Genomic DNA, 22,744 nt, shown 5'->3' with positions numbered 1-22,744 from the left:
ATAAGGATCCAAATGAGCCGAATGAAAGGAAGACTATGGAAGGTAAGCTACGAGGCATTTTCCCTGATGCAGTGCACTTCAAATGGCTGAGCATTTGTGAAATATGGAGTAGAGCCTGCTCAGAGCCCATAACCTTCTTCACTCAACATGGAGAATTGGCTTCTTTACCAGGGCTCACCTTTGGGAAAGGAACATTAGGCCTGAAACATTCACCCATAGCCATGGGGCCCTCTCGGTAACTAGGAAGAATGCCTGAGTACCCTCAGTCTGGTTGGAGGGAGAGAAGAGAGCCAGAGGGCAGCCTGCACAACCTCATCAATGATCTCCAGAGGTCTTTGGGGAGGTGGCAGGTGGAAGCTAGTGCAGAAAGAGTGGCCTGGAACATGGTCAGATACAGGATACGGCTGAGAAAGTGGTGAATATATTATCCAAAGGCTAAATAAGCTTACTGACCTTTTGTGTATAAGGAAGAGAGAAACTAGTGATTTTCCAGCCTTGTAAACTCTGCCAAGAACTTTTCCACCTCAAATTTATGGATGATTCTTAATCCTGCCTCAACCTTCAGGTTGATTCAAAAGTTATTTTTTTAATGTTCCAAGAAATGATAGTAGCTCTCCCTCCTATGGCAAAATATTTCCACTAAGCTGTGAACTGCTCTCCTTAGCCTGCTCCCTCACCCTTGGAGATAAGCCAAAGCTCTTGACTTCAAGGTTCAGACAATGCTTGCTGCCAGCTGAAGAAAACAAATGAAAAGAACTTGAAAGGAAGAAAAGAAGAAGCAGACAATTTTATTGGCATTGTAAAATTTTCAAACATTACATTTTGTACTTTGCAATAAATGGTTTTGAGGTCCCATATAAACACATTTTGTCCTCCTGGGAAAATGAGTGTAACTTCCAATCTCTGCTTAACATTCCTCTGAATTAACAGAGATGTAGGATTGATGAGTTTCCCATTTTTGTTGTTGTTGTATTTGTTTTTGAAACAGAGTCTCATTCTATTACCCAGGCTGGAGTGCAATGGTGCAATCACGGCCTCAACCTCCGAGACTCAAGCAATCCTCTTGCTTCAGCCTCCCTAGTAGCTGGGACTACAGGCATGTACCACAATTCCCAGCTAATTTTTCAATTTTTTGTAGAGCTGGGTTCTCACTAGGTTGCCCAGGCTGGTCTCAAACTCCTAGACTCAAGTAATCCTCAAACCTTGGCCTCCCAAAGTGCTAAGATTATAGACATGAGCCACCACACACAGCTGAGATTCCTATTCATTTTCCTAAATTTTCTGTGTCAATAACTGCTGTTTTGAAGAAGAAATAGCAGGGAAGACAGAATAAAGAAAACAAATCGGGCCGGACGTGGTCACTCACACCTGTAATCCCAGCACTTTGGAAGGCCGAGGCGGGCAGATCACGAGGTCAGGAGATCTAGACCATCCTGGCTAACACGGTGAAACCCCGTCTCTACTAAAAATACAAAAAATTAGCCAGGCGTGGTGGCAGGTGCCTGTAGTCCCAGCTACTCGGGAGGCTGAGGCAGGAGAATGGTGTGACCCCAGGAGGCGGAGCTTGCTGTGAGCCGAGATGGTGCCACTGCACTCCAGCCTAGATGACAAAGTGAGACTCTGTCTCAATAAAAAAAAAAAAAAAAAAAAAAAAAGAGAGAAGAAAAAGAGATAATACAGGAAGGGAGGAGAATTAGAGAAGAGCAATTAAAAAGAGAAAAAGGAGTAAATGGATACCTAGATTACAGTGTTTCCATTGAGGTATTGGCAAGAAAACCAGGGTTCTGTATCCTGGACATGAGGTTGTACTTTTCCAAGATAATTAAGGATTGTTCTCAAAGTTAGTTTCATAATACCATTGTTTGAGATTTTCTAAGATAACGAAAGCTGTAGAATTGAAGGAGATAGAAAAGATCTGAGTTTGGCCGGGCCCAGTGGCTCAAGCCTGTAATCTCAAAAATTGGGGAGGCTGAGGCCAGCGGATCACCAGAGGCCAGGAGTTCAAACCAACCTGGCCAACATGGTGAATCCCTGTCTCTACTAAAAACACAAAAATTAGCTGGGCCTGGTGGTGGGCACCTATAATCCCAGCTATTCGGGAGGGCCGAGGCAGGATAATAGCTTGAACCTGGCAGGCTGAGGTTGCAGTGAGCCAAGACTGTGCCATTGCACTCCAGCCTGGGTGACAAGGGCAAAATTCCATCTCAATAAAAAATAAATATAAATAAATAAATAAAAGATGTGAGCTCAGAAAGAACTGAGTCCCCAAATGCTGGGGACAGGATCTCCCAAGAAGGACTCTGCCCTCTGTACACAGCACTTTCAGGGCTTATAAGACCTCTAAGAAGGATCATTGGCAGTGTGCCTGAAGAGTTTAGGCAGTAAGTACTACACAGCCTGGGAGCCTTGACAGAGATTTCATGACTCCACAAAGGGAAAATAGAAGCACAAGCCTTCAATGACAAGCAGACATTGTCAAAGACAAATGCCAACAGCCACCATAAAAACTAAAACTGAAACTAGACCCCTTCCCAATTGTTCTAGAGCAGTGGTTCTCAACCAGGAGCAACTACCCTTCAAAGGGATATTTGGCCATGCCTAGAGATGTAGAGGACGAGGGTTCTACATTTCCCACATGAGCACCCAGATGATGCTTCTGACATCTTGTGAGCAGAGGCTGGGGTGCTGCTAAACACCCTCCAATTTACAGGACAGCACTCACAACAAAGAATTATCTGGTCTAAAATGTCAGTAGTGTCAAGATTAAGAAATTCTGCTCTAGTCTAAGCAAGTTCTACTGATCTTGTTTCACCCTGAAGAAATAGGGAAAAATGGGTTCCAGATGACTGAGGTTGAATTTTATGACAACTCTGATGAGTAAACATCAAGCCATATTTGCTATTTTTAAAAAAAAAAAGGTGTGTTTTGTTTGGAGAAAATGCATTTTGTTGGATAATAGGAATCTCCCTCCACAATGCTAAGAATCCTTCTAAGCATAACATTCCTCAGCATGTATTACAGCTTCTAGAGTTGGTGCAAAAATATGATTATGAGAAAATTATCATGACTATTTCAGAGCTTCAGAGAATACTTAGAAATGGCTACTGAGTGGAGGGATTAAACTCCATATCTGGCCACTTGGGTATGCTCCTTTGTCTGCTAACAGTGTAGACATCCTGACCAGGCAATGCAGATTTAAATCTCTAGAAAAATGAGTAAGATATTTGCTTTGCCCAAGTACAGCAGTGGTATATTTCAAAAATATCAACCAATCTCTAAGGAAGCAGAAGTGCTCCTTTTTGCTTTGCTTGCAAAAATAGGTTTCCTGATATCCATATCTAGTTTTACCATAATAGCCAGGACTCCAAGGAAGGAGAACAGAAAGAAAACCTAAAAACCCATCTGGTAATGGATAGCAGGTTGAGGTGGCATTGGCCATAGTCATAAGAGCCACCTCTCCAATATGCATCTGAATAATCCATTGGAGGTAGCCAGGAAGGTATTAACGTGGGGCTCTCATATTACACTGAGGTATACCTCATTCTAATGTGGCTAACTCAGAGGCTGGGGAAAATAATATGATTCTGAGGATTTAAAACATTGTGGTTAAGTGGGGCCTGGACAAAATATTATTTAAAAATCAGTAAAATAAATGGATGTAGTTTTTTTGTGCCTCAAGTGCCATGGAGCAAATTTTTACATACGTATTAAAACGTAGATCCATAGACATTAAAATACATACAAAAAATATGGAAAACATGGAATAATCTGAAGAATAAAGAACTAATCATGTATGAAAAATAAAATGAATATTCCATTGAATTAAAGACTTCATCTAGTTTCAGAAGAAAATCCTTTCATTTCTCTGCAATTTAATCTTTTTGTTTCCCTTTAGAGAAAATAATAGTTGCTATTAAAAGAAGTATGAGAAAAACTTTGTTTCCATAGCACTTTTACATAGAAAGCATTACATAAAAAACATTTCCTTTCATAGAAGTGCTCTAAAATGCCCAAAATGCTATTCCTCCAAAACACTTCCTAAGTAGAGAAAGTAAATTGTAATTTAAACACCAAACAATGTCTACTGAAAGAGTCACCCACTATTTAAAAACAAGCGTCACTTTATAACAGTTTAATGTGTCTGAATGATTTAAACTCTAAACTGTTTGGGACCATTAATCAAGTTTTATTTCCTCTTCTGTAGTCTAACATGTCAAGTATCTGATATAAAGAAAGAACATTAACTCAGATAAGAAAGAGGAAAACTACATCTAACTATTAAAGTAATAGTATCATAATTTTTTAAAAGGATGCAAGTTAATTGATTCTTACATTTTATTCTCTTCTCAGAATTTAGTTCATCTTTATTCTCTTATGTTTTTATAATATGACTACAGATTATGAATTAATCTGTTTAAACGGGATAGTATTTCACAGAAAATGGACATCCTCATGAATCCCAGAACTCCTTACCAAGATGAAAGACCACGTTTAATAAAACAGCATTAAATTACTCTGCAATAATAATTGCTCTGCTTCCTTCTTCCATAGAGAATGATAATAAAGGAAGACTTCCTTATACCAACGTCCAGTGCCATGTCAAAAACTGGGGCTGTTGGCTTGATTTAAAATTTGGCTGTAGGGCCTACCACTTCTAATTAAGATGACTAAATCTTGACTTAGAAAAGAGAAAAAAATGCTTTAAAAAATACAGCATGTCCTAATCAAATAAGAAGATAATTCAAAGGTTTTCATTTTGCCCGTGGAAATGACTGCCAGTTGAGACATATAAAAGCAAATTTAATCAAGTTGATATAATCTAATATATAGGAACAGACTTGAGCTGCATAATATGAAAAAAGAAGCTCCCTGTGATTCAGGAATTCAACACATAATGAAGACTAAGTCAACAGAATCAGTATCAGTAACTCCAGTCCTAAATAGGTATTTTTAAGGGTCTTAATTTTTTTCACCGTAGCTATTTATATTAATCAAACAAAGCAAATAAACAGTAAATTGTCAGTGTGACAACAACTACTTTTTTAGAAGCCAGAGACTTACAAAGCATAGCTAGAGAAGATATGTGGTGTGGAAACCTGCAGATACTTGGCAGTGTGTTAATATATACCTTAGGTGAGTGACTGAGGTACTCTGTCAATTCAGACTTCTTTTTTCCCTTTTCTTTTTTTTTTTTGAAACGGGGTCTCGTTCTGTTGCCCAGGCTGGAGTGCAGTGGCGCGATTTTGGTTCACTGGAACCTCCGCCTCCCAGGTTCAAGCAATTCTACTGCCTCACCCTCCTGAGTAGCTGGGACTACAGGCGCGTGCTACAATGCCCAGCTAATTTTTGTATTTTTAGATGGGGTTTCACCATGTTAGCGAGGCTGGTCTTGAACTCCTGACCTCAGGAAATCCACCCACTTCAGCCAGATTTCTTTTTAATGTTGGGTTCAGTCAGAGCTAGAAAGACAGGTACAGTGAAATGGAAAACTATGACGTATATTCAAGAAAAATGGCAATCAATAGAAACTACCTCCAATTTGGGCCAGATGTTGAATTTAGCAGGTAAAGAGGTCAAAGAAGCTATTATAAATATGTTCAAAGAATTAAAAGAAAATATGCTGGATTAAAAGGAAATTAAAAGAAAATTTGCTAGTGATAATAAGAAATCTCAGCAAAACAGTAGAAATTATGTTTTTCAAAAAGATATAGAGCTGAAAAGTAAATAACTGAAATTTAAAATGGCTAAATGATCTGAAGAGCAGACAGAAGACCAAAGAAAAGTAATTCATGTAATTGAAGATACATCCATAGAAACTGTCCTAGCTGAAAGAAAAAAAAATAGAATAAAAAAAAAAACCTCAGAAAACTCTGAGAACAGTATATGAAGTGGTCTAAATAGGTATAATGGAAATCCCAGACTAGAGAAAAAAGGGAAGAAAAAATTTCAAAATAATGTCTTAAAAATTTACTTTCCAAATTTGTTGGAAAATATTAATTTATGGATCCAAGAATTTTAATAAATCTTAATTCAAATAAACAAACAGCAAATTGTCCTCATACACAACATGGTCAAACTCCTGAAAGCCAAAGATAACAAGAAAATATTTAAAACAGCCAGAAAAATATATATTATACACAGGAGAGCCACAGCAAAATTAATGATTAACTCCTCTTCAGAAACTATGGGAGCCAGAAGAAACTGAAAGGAAATGGTCAAAGTGCTAAAGGAAAAAACAAACAAGAATTTTATATCCAGCAAAGCTATTATTTAAACTAAAAGAAAAATAGACACTTTTAAATAAACAAAAATTGAGTAGATACATCCCTAGGAGAAGAGGAGAGTCAAGTGGAACGCTACTAAGTGGCAACTACTCAGATCAACAAAATGAAAAGTCCCAGAAGTAAATGTATGATAAATAGGAAAAACTAGTAAATAGATACATCATTTGCTCTTTCTCTTAGTTTCTCTGAAAGAAATATGTATGTTTGAAGTAAAAATAACAGCACTGTATAATGGGTTTACGACATACACACGCGAACTATATATAATACAGTACTGGGAGTTGGCAAAGAAAAGTAGCCTGTTTTAACATTGCTATGTTTTCCCCCAAAGTAATTCAAATATTAACTCTGAATTGACTGAGGATAATTTTTTTTTTTTTTTTTGAAACGGAGTCTCGCTCTGTCACCCAGGCTGGAGTGCAGTAGCGCAATCTCCGCTCACTACAAGCTCCGCCTCCCGGGTTCACGCCATTCTCCTGCCTCAGCCTCCTCAGCAGCTGGGACTACAGGCACACGCCGCCACGCCCAGCTAATTTTTGTATTTTTAGTAGAGACGGAGTTTCACTGTGTTAGCCAGGACAGTCTCGATTCCTGACCTTGTGATCCGCCCGCCTCGGCCTTGCAAGTGCTGGGATTACAGGCGTGAGCCACCGCGCCCGGCCTGACTGGGGTTAATTTTAAGGTGCATATTGTACAGTGCTAATTTTAAGGTGCATATTCCCTACAGTAACCACTAAATTAATAATACAGAAAGACACAGCCAAAAAGCTCACCAAGAAATTAAAATGAAATACCAAAAAAAATAATTGATTGGAAGTCCTAGCCGGAGCAATCAGGCAAGAGATAGAAATGAAAGGCATCCAACCTGGAAAAGAGGAAGTCAAACTACGGCTGTATGAAAGGAAAATATCCTGGGCCCCCAAAATCACTAAGGAAAACTCAAGCTGGAAACTGCTTAGGGCAAACCTGCCTCTCATTCTATTCAAAGTTATCCCTCTGCTTACTGAGAAAGCTGCATGTCTGATTAGATTGCCTCCTTTGGAAAGGCTAATCAGAAACTCAAAAGAATGCAACCCTTTTTGTCTCACCTATAAGTGATCTGGAAGCTCCCTCCCTGCTTCCTGCCTTTGCTTCAAGTTGTCCCACCTTTTTGGACCAAACCAATGTACTTCTTATATACGTTAATTAATGTCTCATGTCTCCCTAAATTGTAAAAAACCAAGTTGTGCCCTGACCACCTTGGGCACATGTCGTCATCCTGAGGCTGTGTCACAGGTTCATCCTCAACCTTGGCAAAGTAAACTTTTGAAATTACCTAAGACCTGTCTCATATTTTCTGGGTTCACAGCTGTTTGCTGATGACATGATCATATACTTAAAAAAGCCTAAGGACTCCTCCAAAAGACTCCTAGATTTGATAAATGAATTAGGTAAAGTCTCTGGTCACAAAATCAAAGTACACAATAGAGTAGCACTGCTATACACCAACAACAACCAAGATGAGAATCAAATCAAGAATCCAATCCCTTTTACAATAGCTGCAAAAATAAATTTAAAAAAACCCACCTAGGAATATACTTAACAAAGGAGGTGACAGAGCTCTGCAAGGAGAACTACAAAACACTACTGAAAGAAATGACAGGTGACACAAATAGAGATACATCCCATGCTCATGGATTGTAATAATCAATGTCACGAAAATGACCGTACTGCCCAAAGCAATCTACAGATTCAATACAATTCCTATCAAAATAACAAAATTATTTTCACAGAATTAGAAAACAATCCTAAAATTCATATGGGAAAAAAAAGAGCCCAAATAGCCAAAGCAATTCTAAGCAAAAAGAACAAATCTGGAGGTATCACATTACCTGAATTTAAATTATACTACAGGCAACAGTTTCCAAAACAGCATGATACTGGTATAAAAGTAGATACATAGACCAATGGAACAGAACAGAGAACCCAGAAAGAAAGCCAAATACTTCCAACCAACTGATCTTTGACAAAGCATACAAAAACAAAAATTGAGGATAGGACATCCTGTCCAAAAATCGTGCTGGGAAAACTGGATAGTCACATGTAGAAGGATGAAACTGGATTCCTATCTCTCACTATATACAAAAGTCAACTCAAAATGAATCAAAGACTTAAATCTAAGGTGTGAAACCATAAAAATTCTAGAAGAAAACCTTTAATAAGACCTACTTATTAAAGAACTAAAAGTAGGTCTACCATTTGATCCAGTAACCCCACTACTGGGTATCTACCCAAAAGAAAAGAAGTCATTATATCAAGAAGACATCTGCACACATATGCTTATCACAGCACAATCCACAATTGGTAAGATATGGAACCAGTCTAAATGTCCATCAATCAATGAGTGGATACAGAAAATGTGTACTGGCACCATGGAATACTTTTCAGCCATTAAAAAGAATGAGGTTAGGCATGATGGCTCATGCTTATAATCCCAGCACTTTGGGAGGCCAACGCAGGTAGATCACTTGAGGTCAGGAGTTCGAGATCATCCTGGCCAACATGATGAAACCCTATTGCTACTAAAAATACAAGAATTACTCAGGCATTTGGTGCATGCCTGTAGTCCTGGCTACTCAGGAGGCTGAGGCAGGAGAATAGTTTGAACCTGGGAGGCAGAGGTTGCAGTGATCCAAGATCATGCCACTGAACTCTAGCCTGGGTGACAGAGCAAGATTCCATCTAAAAAAAAAAAAAAAAAAAAAAAAGAACGAAAGTGTCTTGAAGCAATTTGGATAGAGATGTAGAACACTATTCTAAGTGAAGTAACTCAGGAATGGAAAACCAAACACCATATATTTGCACTTATAAGCTATGGGTACACAAAGGCCTACAGAGTGGTATAATGGACTTTGGAGACTGAAAAGAGGCGAGGGGAAAGGTGGGAGAGGAATGAGGAACAAAAAACTACATATTGGGGGCTGGGTGCGGTGGTTCACGCCTGTAATCCCAGCACTTTGGGAGGCTGAGGCAGGCAGATCAAGAGGTCAGGAGATCAAGACCATACTGGTTAACACCATGAAACCCCATCTCTACCAAAAAAAATACAAAAAATTAGCTGGGTGTGGTGGCGGGCACCAGTAGTCCCAGCTACTCAGGAGGCTGAGGCAGGAGAATGGCGTGAACCCTGGAGGTGGAGCTTGCAGTGAGCAGAGATGCACCACTGTACTCCAGCCTGGGCGACAGAGCCAGACTCCGTCTCAAAAAAAAAAAACAAAACTACATACTGGGTACAATGTACACTACTTGGGTGACAAATAGACTAAGATATCAGAATTCACCACTATACAATACACTCATGTAACCAAAGCTATTGAGAAGGAAAGAAAGGAAGGAAGGAAGGAAGAAAAAGAAAAGAAAAGAAAGGAAGAGAAAGATATAAATCCTTTTGGATCAGGACTCTACCCTTATGACCCCATTTAAACTTAATTACTTCCATAAAGGCTGTATCTCCAGGCACAGTCAAATTTGGGGTTAGAGCTTCAACATTTTGAAGGACACAAACATTCAGGCTGTAACACATGTGTATCATATATATGTATCTTCTCTCTCCATATAAAGCTTTATATCAATTGAATCACATTGTATATGATACTTCAAAAATAGATGGGTAACTTTTTATGCCACTAAACATAGAAACAAAAAATAAGTGGTTACCACACACACACATACACACACACACAAAACAAAAACAAAAACAAAAAAACAGAAAAGGACAGAGAACAAAATCAAGTAAGATCAATATAAAACAAATAGCAAAATGTCAGACTAAAAACCATCTTATCAGTAATTATATTAAATATAAATAGACCAAATACTCCAATCAAAAGGCCAAGATTGCCAGACTAGATATAAAAGCAAAACTCAACTCTTTGTTATCTACAAAGGGGGTGCACTTTATTTTTTTGAAACAGAGTTTCACTCTTGTTGCCCAGGCTGGAGTGCAATGGCATGATCTTGGTTTACCGCAACCTCCGCCTCCTGGTTCAAGCGATTCTCCTGTCTCAGCCTGCTAAGTAGCTGGGATTACAGGTGTCCACCACTACGCCAGGCTAATTTTTGGTATTTTTAGTAGAGACGGGGTTTCACCATGTTGGCCAGGTTGGTCTCAAACTCCTGACATTAGGTGATCCACTCACCTTGGCCTCCGAAAGTGCTGGGATTACAGAGATGAGCCACCTTGCCCACCGGGGGTGCACTTTAAATACAAAAATACAAACACACTGAGAAAGCATAAGAAAGTTGAAGTGGCATATTAAATTAGACAAAATAGACATCAAAACAGGGAATATTGCTATGGACAATGATATAAGCTTCAATATATCAGGAAGACATAACAATTATAAATATCTATGTGCCTAACAAGAGAGATGAAAATGTATGAAGAAATTACAGAACTAAAGAAAAACAGACAAATCCAAATCATCATTAAGACTCTAACACACTCTTTTCAGTAATTTACAGAAAAACTAGATAAAAATATCTGTATGAATATAGAAGACCTGAATGACATTAACAACTATCTTCACCTAATTGACATTTTTAGAACACTATATTCAGAAACTGAAGAATACACATTTTTTGGAAGTGCATATGAAGCATTCACCAACATGGATCATATGCTGGGCCTTAACACAAGTCTCAATAGATCTCAAAATATTTAAATCTTACAGAGTATGCCTTCTGACCACAACAGAATTAAATTAAAAGTTAACAAAAATAAAAACATTTAGAAAAGCTTCAAATGTCTGAAATTTAAATGACTCTAAACATTCTATGTATGAGTGAGAAACAAAAACAATAAATTAGAAAATATTTTAACTAAGTAAGAGTTTCTGGCAGAGCGCGGTGGCTCATGCCTGTAATCCCAGCACTTTGGGAAGCTGAGGCGGGCAGACCACAAGGTCAAGAGATCGAGACCATCCTGGCCAACATGGTGAAACCTTGTCTCTACTAAAAAAAATACAAAAATTAGCTGGGCGTGGTGGCGGGAGCCTGTAGTCCCAGCTACTCAAGAGGCTGAGGCAGGAGAATCGCTTGAACCCAGGAACCCAGGAGGCGGAGGTTGCAGTGAGCTGAAATCGTGCCATTGCACTCCAGCCTGGGGATAGAGCGAGACTCCATCTCAAAAAAAAAAAAAAAAAAAGAGTTTCTGTGATACGCAACAAAATCATTATTTAGAGGAAAAATATAACATTAAATGCTTATGTCAAAAGAGCACAAAGGTTTCAAACCAGTGATCTAAACATTCATCTTACAAAAAAAAAAACCTAGCAAAAGAAGAGTAAATTAAACTTACAGTAAGTAGAAGGAAGAAAACAACAAAGATAAGAAAATAAATCAATGAAATAGAATACTGAAAAAACAATTTAAAAAAATCAATGAAGCCAAAACTGTTTTTTTCAAAGATTAATAAAACTGATAAATTTCTAGCTGAGCTGATCAAATAAAAAAATAGAAAGAGAAGAAACAAATTACCAACTACCACTTCAGACCCTACAGACATTAAAAGGGTAATAAGGGATTATCATGCCAATAAATTTCACAAAAATAGATTAAATGAATACATTCCTTGAAAATCACAAATTATTAAGTCTCACTTAAGAAAAAGTGGATAATTTGAAAAGTGTATAACTATTTTAAAAATTAAATTTGATTTTTTTAAACTTTCCACAAAGAAAACTTTAAGTTTATAAACGTAACTGGTGAATTCTAAGAAAGTCCAAAAAACTCTTCCAAAAAATCATACAGGAAAAAAACACTTCCCAATTTTGTGTGTGGCGGGGGGTGTATGTGTGACACTAAGTCTCTGTCGCCTGGGCTAGAGTGCAGTGGCGTGATCTCGGCTCACTGCAACCTCCTCCTCCCGGGTTCAAGCGATTCTCCTGACTCAGCCTCAAGAATAGCAGGATTACAGGTACCCACCACCATGCCTGGCGAATTTTTGTATTTTCAGTAGAGACAGGGTTTCATTATATTGGCCAGGCTGGTCTCAAACTCCTGACCTTAAGTGATCCGCCTGCCTAGGCTTCCCAAAGTGCTGGGATTACAGGCGTGAGCCATGGCTCCTGGCCCCAATTCTTTATTAGGCTAGTATTACATGACTACCTAAAACATACTACAAAATTACAAGAAAAATAAACCTATAGACCAATATTTCTCAAAAACATACACACAAAAATCCTCAACAAAATTTTTAGCAAATCCAATAATATATAAAAGAATAACACATCATCATTTACTAGGCTTTACCACAAAATCAAAACAACAACCATATAAGCAGAATAATGAGGAAAAAACATGATAATATATAGAAATAAAATATTTGAATAAAATCCAACATCTACATATGATAAAAATTCTCAGCAAAATCGGATTAGAAGGGAAATTCTCAACATCTAAAAAGTAGAACAACATCTATTAAACAAGCAAACAAAAAAAACCCAGTAACTAACAGCATACATGATGGTAAAAGGCAGAAGGCTTTTTTGCTTTTCTCTTGAAATTGGAAAAAGGTAAGTATGTCCACACTCATCACTTCTAGGCAATATTATACTGGAAGTCCTAGCCAATGCAATAAGACAAAAAAAAGAGGGGGGAGCAACAAAAAACAGACAGATTGAAAAAAAAAACTGTCTTTGTTCACAGATTATGTGATTGTCTATGGAAAAAATCCTAAGTAATCTATGACTAGAACCAATAAGTGAGTTTAGCAATGTCACAGGACACATTATACAAGCATTAATTGTATTTCTGTCTCCTGGCAATGAAAAATTAGAAGTTGAAATTTAAACAATAGTACCATTTACAATGCATCAAAAATTATGAAATATTTAAGAATAATTTTAGCAAAATATGTGTTATACTTTATCCACTGAAAGATACATAATTGCTGAAAAAATTAAAGAAACCCTAAATATATGTATATCAATACTCTGTTCATTAATTACAAGACTCAATATTGTTCAAATGTCAAATCCATCCAAACTGATCAACATAATACCAATCAAAACCCCATTTATAGAAATTGATAAACTGACTATAAAACTCTATATGGAACTGCAAAGAAACTCCAGCAGCCAAACAATTTTGAAAAGGCAGAACAAAGCTGAGGACTTACACCACATGATCTCAAAACTCACTACAAAACTACAGAAACACGACTGTTGTAGTACTGGCATAAAAGATAGATTAGTAGATAAATGGAACAGAATAGAGAGCCCAGAAATATTTCCACATATATGCGGTAAATTAATTTTTTATAAAGGTAACAAAATAATTCTTGGGGAACTGATAGTTTTTTCTAAGTGTTTAGAACAATTGAATGACCATATGTAGAAAAAATTCTTGGATCTTTACTTAATATCATATTCATAACTTAATTTGAAATAGAAAGCTATAAAACTTTAAGAACACATAGGAGAAAAATCTTGGAAATCTGGACTCAGACAAAATGTTTTTACTATTCTATCAGAAAACAAAAACTATTAAAGCAAATTGGTAATTTGGAATTCATCAAAATTAAAAACTTCTGCTCTTCAAAATTTACTGTTAAGCAAATAAAAACACAAGCCACAAACTGGAAGAAAATATTTGCAAAACACATATGTGGTAGAGGACATATCTCTAGAATACATAAAAACCTTAAAAGTAAATGATAAGAGGACAAACAACCTTTTTTTTATTGGGCAAAGATTTAAACAGAAGCTTCACAGAAGATGATACACAAATGGCAAATAAGCACACAAAAAGATGTTCAATATAATTAGTAATTAGAGCAAAGCAAATTAAAACCACTTTGAGATACCACCACAGTCACCAGAATGACTGAAATGAAAAGACACAATCAATTACTAGTGGAAAACCGGAACTCTCAGTCACTGCTGGTGAGAATGCAAAGTGGTCACTTTGGAAAATAGATCGGCAGTTTTTTTTAATAAAATTACACACTTGTAATATAACCCAGAATCTCACTTCTAGGTATTTACCCAAGAGAAATGAAACATAAATGTCCACACAAAGGCATGGATGCAGATGTTCATAACAGCTTTATTCAGAGTAGCCAGAAACTGGGGAAAAAAAAAACACAAAGGTCCATTAGCTACAGAATGGAAAACTTTAGTATATCCATACAATGGAGCATTAATATAAAATAAAAAGGAAAAATTATTGATGTTTAATAACATGTGTGAATCTCAAAAGCATTATATGAAGCGAAAGAAGCCAGACACAAAATATTACACACCTTATGATTCTATTTATATGAAATTCTGGAAAAGACGAAACTATAGAATAAGAGGGTAAATCAGTGTTTTACTGAGGCTTCAGTGGAGGAAAGGAATTGATTACAAATGACCATTAGAAAATTTCAGGATGATGGAATGTTTTCTATCAAGATTCTGGTGCTTGCTACCTGACTGTATGCATTTGTCAAATCTCATAAAATTATCTACCTCACACTGAGGAATTTTATTTTATGTAAATTATACCTCAATAAAAAATAAAAACAAACCTAAGGGTAATAAAGTTGCATAAATCTCAAACATGTAATAAATATAGTAAAAATATTAATAAATACTAGTAAATTATTAAATCTAGATAATGCATAGAGGGATTCATTACACTCTCTTCTATTTCAATTTCTCTGTATTTTGCCAATTTTCTTTGTAAAAATATTTTAAGAATGGTGTTGATTTTTTGTGAAAAGCCATCTCTAAGTGAACATTAATAATTTTTAAAATCTTAATAAAAGGGTTTTGGGTTTTTTTTTTTTTTTTTTTTTTGAGACAGAGTCTCGCTCTGTCGCCCAGGCTAGAGTGCAGTGTCACGATCTTGGCTCACTGCAAACTCTGCCTCCCTGGTTCACGCCATTCTCCTGCCTCAGCCTCCCGAGTAGCCGGGAATACAGGCGCCCACCACCATGCCCGGCTAATTTTTTTTGTATTTTTAGTAGAGACGCGGTTTCACCATGTTAGCCAGGATGGTCTCGATCTCCTGACCTCATGATCCGCCCGCCTTGGCCTCCCAAAGTGCTGGGATTACAGGCGTGAGCCGCTGTGCCTGGCCGGGTTTTTTTTAAAAAAAACATTGATTGTGGTCACCACCACATCTAGCGGTTCTTTGGAATGAGTTTATGACCCCAGCTGAGACTGAACCGACACCTCTTGAACTTTCTTTAAAAACAGTCTCAGGAGCAAGAGAAAACCAGGTAGTAAAACTACCTGGTGCTATTTTACCACAGTGAATAATTTTGTATTGACTCAGATTCCTTTCCTTTTTTCCTTTTTTCTTCTTCTTCTTTATTTTTAATGCAAAGTTTGGTTAAAAGATTTTTTCAGGTTTTCTGTTATTTATTTTTGATGACTTTCTTTTCAGCTTGACTACTCACAAGATTTTTTTTCTTTTGGTTTTTTTTTTAATCAGTTGGTCATTTTATTTTTAGAAAATGAAGGTGTAAAAAAGAACATATTTCACTTCTCTCAGTTTCTGAAGCAGCTCTGAGAAACTGGGTGAAGGAGAGAAAATACTAAGGCTGACAGTTAGCAATTATTAAGAGTCTTTGTTAAAAAAAATTCTGAAACTCTATGATATATTAAACACTCATTAAAATTAATGAGAATGGTTTTATTCTTACCTGTGAAAAAAATTTTAATGCCTGGTTTAGATTTAAAAATTTTAGTCTTGAAAGTGTTCTGTAAGTGTTAAGAAGTCTGGAGGGACCATCTGAGAGAAAGTGAGAATGCATAGAGTTGTATGAAAAAAATAAAATTGTAAGAATAAGATGGGTAAGAAGACAAATGATATCACAGCATTCTGCATCTCCCTTTCTACCACAACCATGAATTAGCACTCAAGTGAAACACTCTTCTGGAAGTTTAAACAAAATCAATATTTTCCTCCATGTCAAATACATAAAAACATATTTTCAAAGGAAAAATTTGTCTAGTTATCTATTCGTCATAGTGGAAATGATCAATATTTGATATTAGGGAAATCATTTACTCTTGTTTATGTTTTCAAGTAAGCAACTTTTCTTTAAAAAGAGTCATGTTTTATCTAAAATTTCTCATTCTATCCTCTTTCCCTGACTTGATAAAAGAAAGGGGATGGGGGAAAGAAAATTCTCCTAACTTACTAAGTATGGAAGGAGTTAACTATATCATTCCCAATAGAAGAAAGAAAATAAATATTATTTCCTGAGAAATAAAGAAGACTGTGAAAGTAGCTAAAATCTGAAAGTCTTTCCATTTATACTGTAAATCTAAACCCATTTGATAAACTTTGTAAAATTAATCCAGGAAGAAGGGTAGGAGACACATGAAAATTAAATCCAGCTTGCAGCACACTCAGCATTATCATTAGGTCAGCCTGCTGTCTGACCTGCTTCCTCATAGCTGTTTGCTGACTATGACAACAGAATCACATAAACGCTGTCACAAGATTATAGTCCCCCTTACTTGCTCTATAGACAGCAACTTGAACATTATGAAATGTTAAGTTTTCCCTTTGAGACATTTTTTCATGTCTTGCATACCAGTGAAACTATTGATTTCAACTGGTCTAAAGGACCCCATGAGAAGCCAACTTACGAAAGAATGCAATTTCTACATCCTGATGATTTCATCCTACTTACTTTGACCAATCAATGACCCCAGTTTTCCAGCACGTTGCCCTCCATAATCCCCTTAAAAACCCTGAACCAGGGCTGGGCCCGGTGGCTCATGCCTGTAATCCCAGTACTTTGGAGGCTGAGGCAGGTGGATCACTTGAGGTCAGGAGTTTGAGGTGAGCCTGGCCAACACGGTGAAACCCCGTCTCTACTAAAAATACAAAAATTAGCCAGGTGCGGCAGCAGGTGCTGGTAATCCCAGCTACTCGGGAGGCTGAGGCAGGAGTATTGCTTGAACCCAGGAGACGGAGGTTGCAGTGAGCCAAGATCATGCCACTGCACTGCACTCCAGCCTGGGTGACAGAGCAAGACTCTGCCTCAAAAAAAAAAAAAAAAAAACCAAACCAGAATGCCTCAGGAAGATGAATTTGAGAGTCTCCTCCCATCCCCTCGCTTGGGCACGCTGCAATCATTAAACTCTTTCTCTGCTGCAAACCCTGCTGTCTCAGTATATTGGTCTGTTGCTGTGAAACAGACATATGAACCTGTTGCAACAAATTCCCCATTCAGTGTCATTGAATCCTGTTAGCACATAGTTTTCTCATAATGTCTCAAACACAGTGGAAGTAGTTTTGAAATCTTCTTCAGGAATCTTTCACTTGTACTCCTGAGAATGTTAATTTTTAACAAACTAGAAATTTAAGGGTCACTTAGATAACATTTTTTCTTAACTCAGACAACATTTTCTTAACACTAACCAGCTACTGCTGATTTTTACTTACTTTATTTTACAAAACAATATTTCACAAAGAGAGAGATGGAAATTCCAACATCGAGGATTTTGTATCTGTTCACATGTGCTTTTTTATTATTAGGCAATTCCTTACCACATGCTAGTAAAAATAAATTACAGAAAAATCACACAGAATACAAAATTTTAAAGTCTGTCATCTATGTAAAATTTACAAGGTAACATCAAAGACAGTTTTATCTCACACTATTGCAGAAAAAATTCACCAAATAGTCAGTAATTTAGTAACACTGTGCAGATATCATTGGGCTAGGCACTGTGTAACCTACAGAAGCATTTGTCTACCCTTAGGAAGAGTATTGTTTTGTTAAAGAGAAAGACTTACAGATCTAAATCTCAGGCCAGTAATGCAAGAAACGCCATGTGGAAAATCCATGACTAAATGCCAAGAGTAAGGTCCCAATAAGTACAATGCTCCCTTGGAAAACATAACTCCTCTATTCTATGGAAAATTCTGTGAACTTCTCAGTGTATATCAGCATTGGTTTTAAATCTTGATTTTTGAATAGTTTGTCATACAAGGAAAGACAAAGAAATCAAATTAGTCCCACTTTAGTGTGAAATCAGATTCTATCGTCTAGAACCTCATGATTAGCATTAATAAAAATGGAAGTAATAATACTTTCTCATTCGTTTTGAGGATTACATCAAACAGCATAAGCAAAGTTAATTTCAAATAATTGAATACAGCATTTTTAAAGTAAGAGGCTATTGTATTTACCATTATTGTTGGATTCCAAGTATTGGCTATGGGTTTTCTATTCCTTGGGAATCTTGTTATCCTAGACCTAAATCTCAATTTCTACACCCATAGAATAGAGAGTCCTTCCCATGACTCCTGCAGGATTCTTCCTTATGCTTCTGTCTCCATCAATCTGGTCAGGAAGCACAACCAACCCCTCACCCTTCTTCTGAATTCCACATTAAAATCTACTGGTCCATAAGCAGAGGCTGTGTGTACCAAGAGATGTTTAGGGCAGAGCAAAGGAGCATCATCCCAAAATTTCAAAGTTTCAATGTCTCCACCAAAGTCTCTCAAAATAATCATGCAGTCTGGGTAACAATAGTACACTGGTTCACCGAATACTGCCTTGAGAGGAAGCCATTCCCTTCACCATTTTTTTTCCTCCTCAACCTATTCTATATTTACTGAGGCCTGCTGGCTACCAGGGACGGGCTTGCAAGTGATTCCAGCCCTTCTTTTTTGCAACCAGGCTTCCCTCACTGGCAGCAACTGAAGGATTTGGTCCCATCCAGGGCCCCGTATGGGATGTGGAGATCCAAAAAGATCTGAGGAGCACTGCTCAGACCTCACCCTGAGACTCAGCTCTGCTCCATCTCTAGTCACAATCCTACTGTTACGTTTTATCCCTGAGAGCCTCATTGACTCCTTTTTTTGCTTTTCTGGAATTAGTTTCACTAATAGCAAGGATTTGAGGACTGCTATAAGCCTGAACTTCTCCAGTGAATGTTGCTGTAAGCATCTCACACCCCCACCAGCATATTCTAGGAGAGCCTGATTTTTCCAAATGGCATTCCACAGTATCCTCTGGTACAGTTTGCTGCAAAAATCACCCAATTGTCTGTGTGTATGATGTTTTTCCTCCTAGGATGTGGTCAGGCATTGACCAAAAAGTGTCCCTGAAACTTCTAGCTTCCCAAATATTGGTTTGAATATTGTCAGGTATTCTGCCATAGAAACAGACCCTGGCAGAAACAAAGCCACATATAATCCCTAATATCAGACCCAACAGACTTTCTTTAATTACTGATACTTCTCCATCCCCAAGGCCTCCCATGCTCTGTCATGCTATATATGTCAATAGCAAGTTTTAACAACTACTCAGAATTACCTTCTCCTCTCTGAGGCACATAAAGTCCTTAAAACACCTCCAACTTCTAGAAGAAAATTCCCATTATGTACAAGAGTCTGGTCTTCAGAAAATTCTGTTTCACCACCTGAAGCATTTAATAATAAAAGCTTGTTATAAACCAGGAACAGCTAATTATACTTTACAAGTATTGTATCATTTAAACCTCATAATTCCTCTATTAGGAATTAATCATCTGAGCAGGAAGCACAACTAACTTCTCACACTTCTCCTGAATTCCACATTAAAATGGACTGGTCCATTAGCAGAGGCTCTGTGTACCAAGGGATGGTTAGGTGACAAAGAAGGGGCATCATCCCAGAATTTCAAAGTTTCAATTTATTGGTGCCATCTGCATTTCTGAAGTGAGGAAACCAAGGCACAGAAAAGTTAAGTAAGTTTCTTAGGTGACTGACAGAATTTCATAGCCACCCTCTGGATTTGTACAACATAAAAATATCAGAATTACTAACCCATGACCCTGGTCTGGAATCAGCCAAAGCTTGTCTGTCATAGCCCTCCTAAGACTGTTTTATTTTTCAAATGAAATTGTCATTTGAAATAAGTCAAGCAGCAGCTTTTGGCATCCTTCTGCATTGGTCTCTTCATAAGAAAATTTTCCTAGAAAAATTTTGTCTTGGGCTTCAAAAAATAACATTGCAAAACATTGAGTATGTATAGTTCTAGCAGAACAGCCTATAAAGTCTATAGAACAAAACTCATTCCAAGTCTCACAGTTTCCCCAAAAGCTGCAGTGGGACTTCCAGGAGCACCATGACCCTGGCACAGCAGATCCAATTCTCTTGCACCCTGAATCCAGTGATTTGACATTCAGAGTGAGGGTACATTTCTGGACCAATTTAGGGTTCATCTGATTAATCTAGTTCAACAATTCCATGCAAGCCCATATAACATCCAAAGCCTCCTTAAAAAAAATTTAGACAACTTGGCCAGGCATGGTGGCTCATGCCTGTAATCCCAGCACTTTGGGAGGCTGAGGTGGGTGGATCACTTGAGGTCAGGAGTTCGAGACCAGCCTAGCCAACATAGTGAAACCCCGTTTCTACTAAAAATACAAAAATTAGCCAGGTGTGGTGGTGGGCACCTGTAATCCCAGCTACTTGGGAGGCTGAGGCAGGAGAATAGCTTGAATTCTGGAGGTGAAGTTTGCAGTGAGCCGAGATCACACCACTACACTCCAGCCTGGGTGACAGAGTGAGATTCCATCTCAAAAAAAATAAAATAAATAAAATAAAATAAAACAAAACAAAAAATATCTAGAAAACTCGACAAGTCATGTTTCTGTAGTTTTGTGATAGTTTAGAGTCCATTCTATGATTGGCGGATTATTTTCTAAGGCCTCATTCTGCTTCCTCGTTCTCACACATACTTTGGTTGCCTAGCTCTGTCCCAATTTAATTAGGTATATAAGGTTCAGCCACTCAACAATTTTCACTAGCACACGCACATCCAAGCAAAATAAGAAAAAAACTACCGAAGTAATTTCACTAAAGTTTCAGAAGTAGGAAGTATTGAAATGAAAAATGCTTGATACAAGCCCATCTTGCTTGATGCGTTTTCCCTGCAGAATAACAGTAACTCTTCTTTTTTTTTTTTGGCATTCGAGAACATTCCACAAGAATTCAGATCCCATCAGGGTCTAACTTATTAGCTCAATCAATTTTCTAAACACTATCTTCTTCCAAATGAAAGAAAATAATTTTCTGACGTAATTTTTTTCAGCTCATTAGATAATGGTTGTTCTCACAAAGAAAATAGTCTAATTCATGCCCTTCTGTTGCTTACTTTTGCTCTAGATTTAGGTGAATTGGCAATGAAAGCACAATAAATTAAATGCATTTATTTTCCATTATTTCTCAGAGGCATGTAGGAGTATATTTTATTTTTAAGCTTTTGAAGCATGCATAGTATTTCTGTGTATATTTCCAAGGTTTGGGCTTATACATTTGTATACAAAACTAAAATATTTACCCTGTTTCCATGCTTTTCAATGCAACAGTGATACAGTATCTAATTTCCATGGCTCTCAGTAATTTGTTAATATATACTAACAACGTTTCCATTTTTAATTAAGATTAATATTTTACCAAAGATGGTCTTTTCTGTTTTATATATATACTGTATTTTCACAACATATTGTATACACACAGACACCTCTTATTCTAATATCAACCTCAATTCTAGGTTATTGCACTAACTAGTTATGGTAAGTTGATGTATTGGGAGTCCTGAAGACAACCTTCAGGCTAGATGATTGAATAGAAAGACTCACAGGACTCAGAAAAGCTATTATAAACACAGTTCCAATTTATTCCAGTGAGAAGATACATATTGAAATTTGCAAGGAGAAAAGGCATACTGGACAGAGTCCAGGAGAAGCCTGACACAAGCTTCAGTTATCCTTTCCCAGTGGAGTTACATGGACAGTGCATAATTCTCTCACTAACAAGGTGTGACAACACATGCTAATTGCTAAGTGTTGTGAACCAGGTAAGCTCACCCAGCCTTAGTGTCCAGAGATTTTATTACGGGGTCAGTCACATAGGCACGTAACATTCATATGACTGACCTTAGCTACTCAATCTCCAGGCCCCCGCTCCCAAGAGGTCAAACAGAATGTGACCCATGGCCTCTAGCGCACAAAAATAGGCATTCACCATAAATTATATTGTTGACATGAACTATCTGGTGTGGCTGAAGACCTTACAAAGAAGCTTATCAGGTAGGATACTCTACAGACTCAGAGGTCTTCTCTTAGAGACTAGGCCAAGGGCCAGTCCTAAAGACATTGAGAATGTGCAGGGTTTAAGCAACCTGGGCCTGCTGAGTTAACCCTTTCCTGAACAACTGAATAATAGTCCCCAAAGATATCCAGATCCTAATTTTTGAGATCTGTGAATCTTACCTTATATGGCAAAAGGGACTTTGTGGATGTGATTAAATTAAGAATATTGAGATTATCCAGGATTATTTGAGTGGGTCCTAAATGTAACCATAAGGGTGTTTTATAAGAGGGAGGCAGAGGGATCCTGTATCCAGTGATCTTGGAGAGATCATGCATCAGAATTAGAAGCTGATGACCCTGGTTCAGAACCAGACAAAGGGCAGC

The sequence above is a fragment of the Pongo abelii genome, chromosome 7, assembly GCF_028885655.2.
Source record: "Pongo abelii isolate AG06213 chromosome 7, NHGRI_mPonAbe1-v2.0_pri, whole genome shotgun sequence".
NCBI lineage: Eukaryota > Metazoa > Chordata > Mammalia > Primates > Hominidae > Pongo > Pongo abelii.
The sequence above is the reverse complement of the archived record's forward strand: the minus strand, read 5'-3'. Positions refer to the sequence as shown.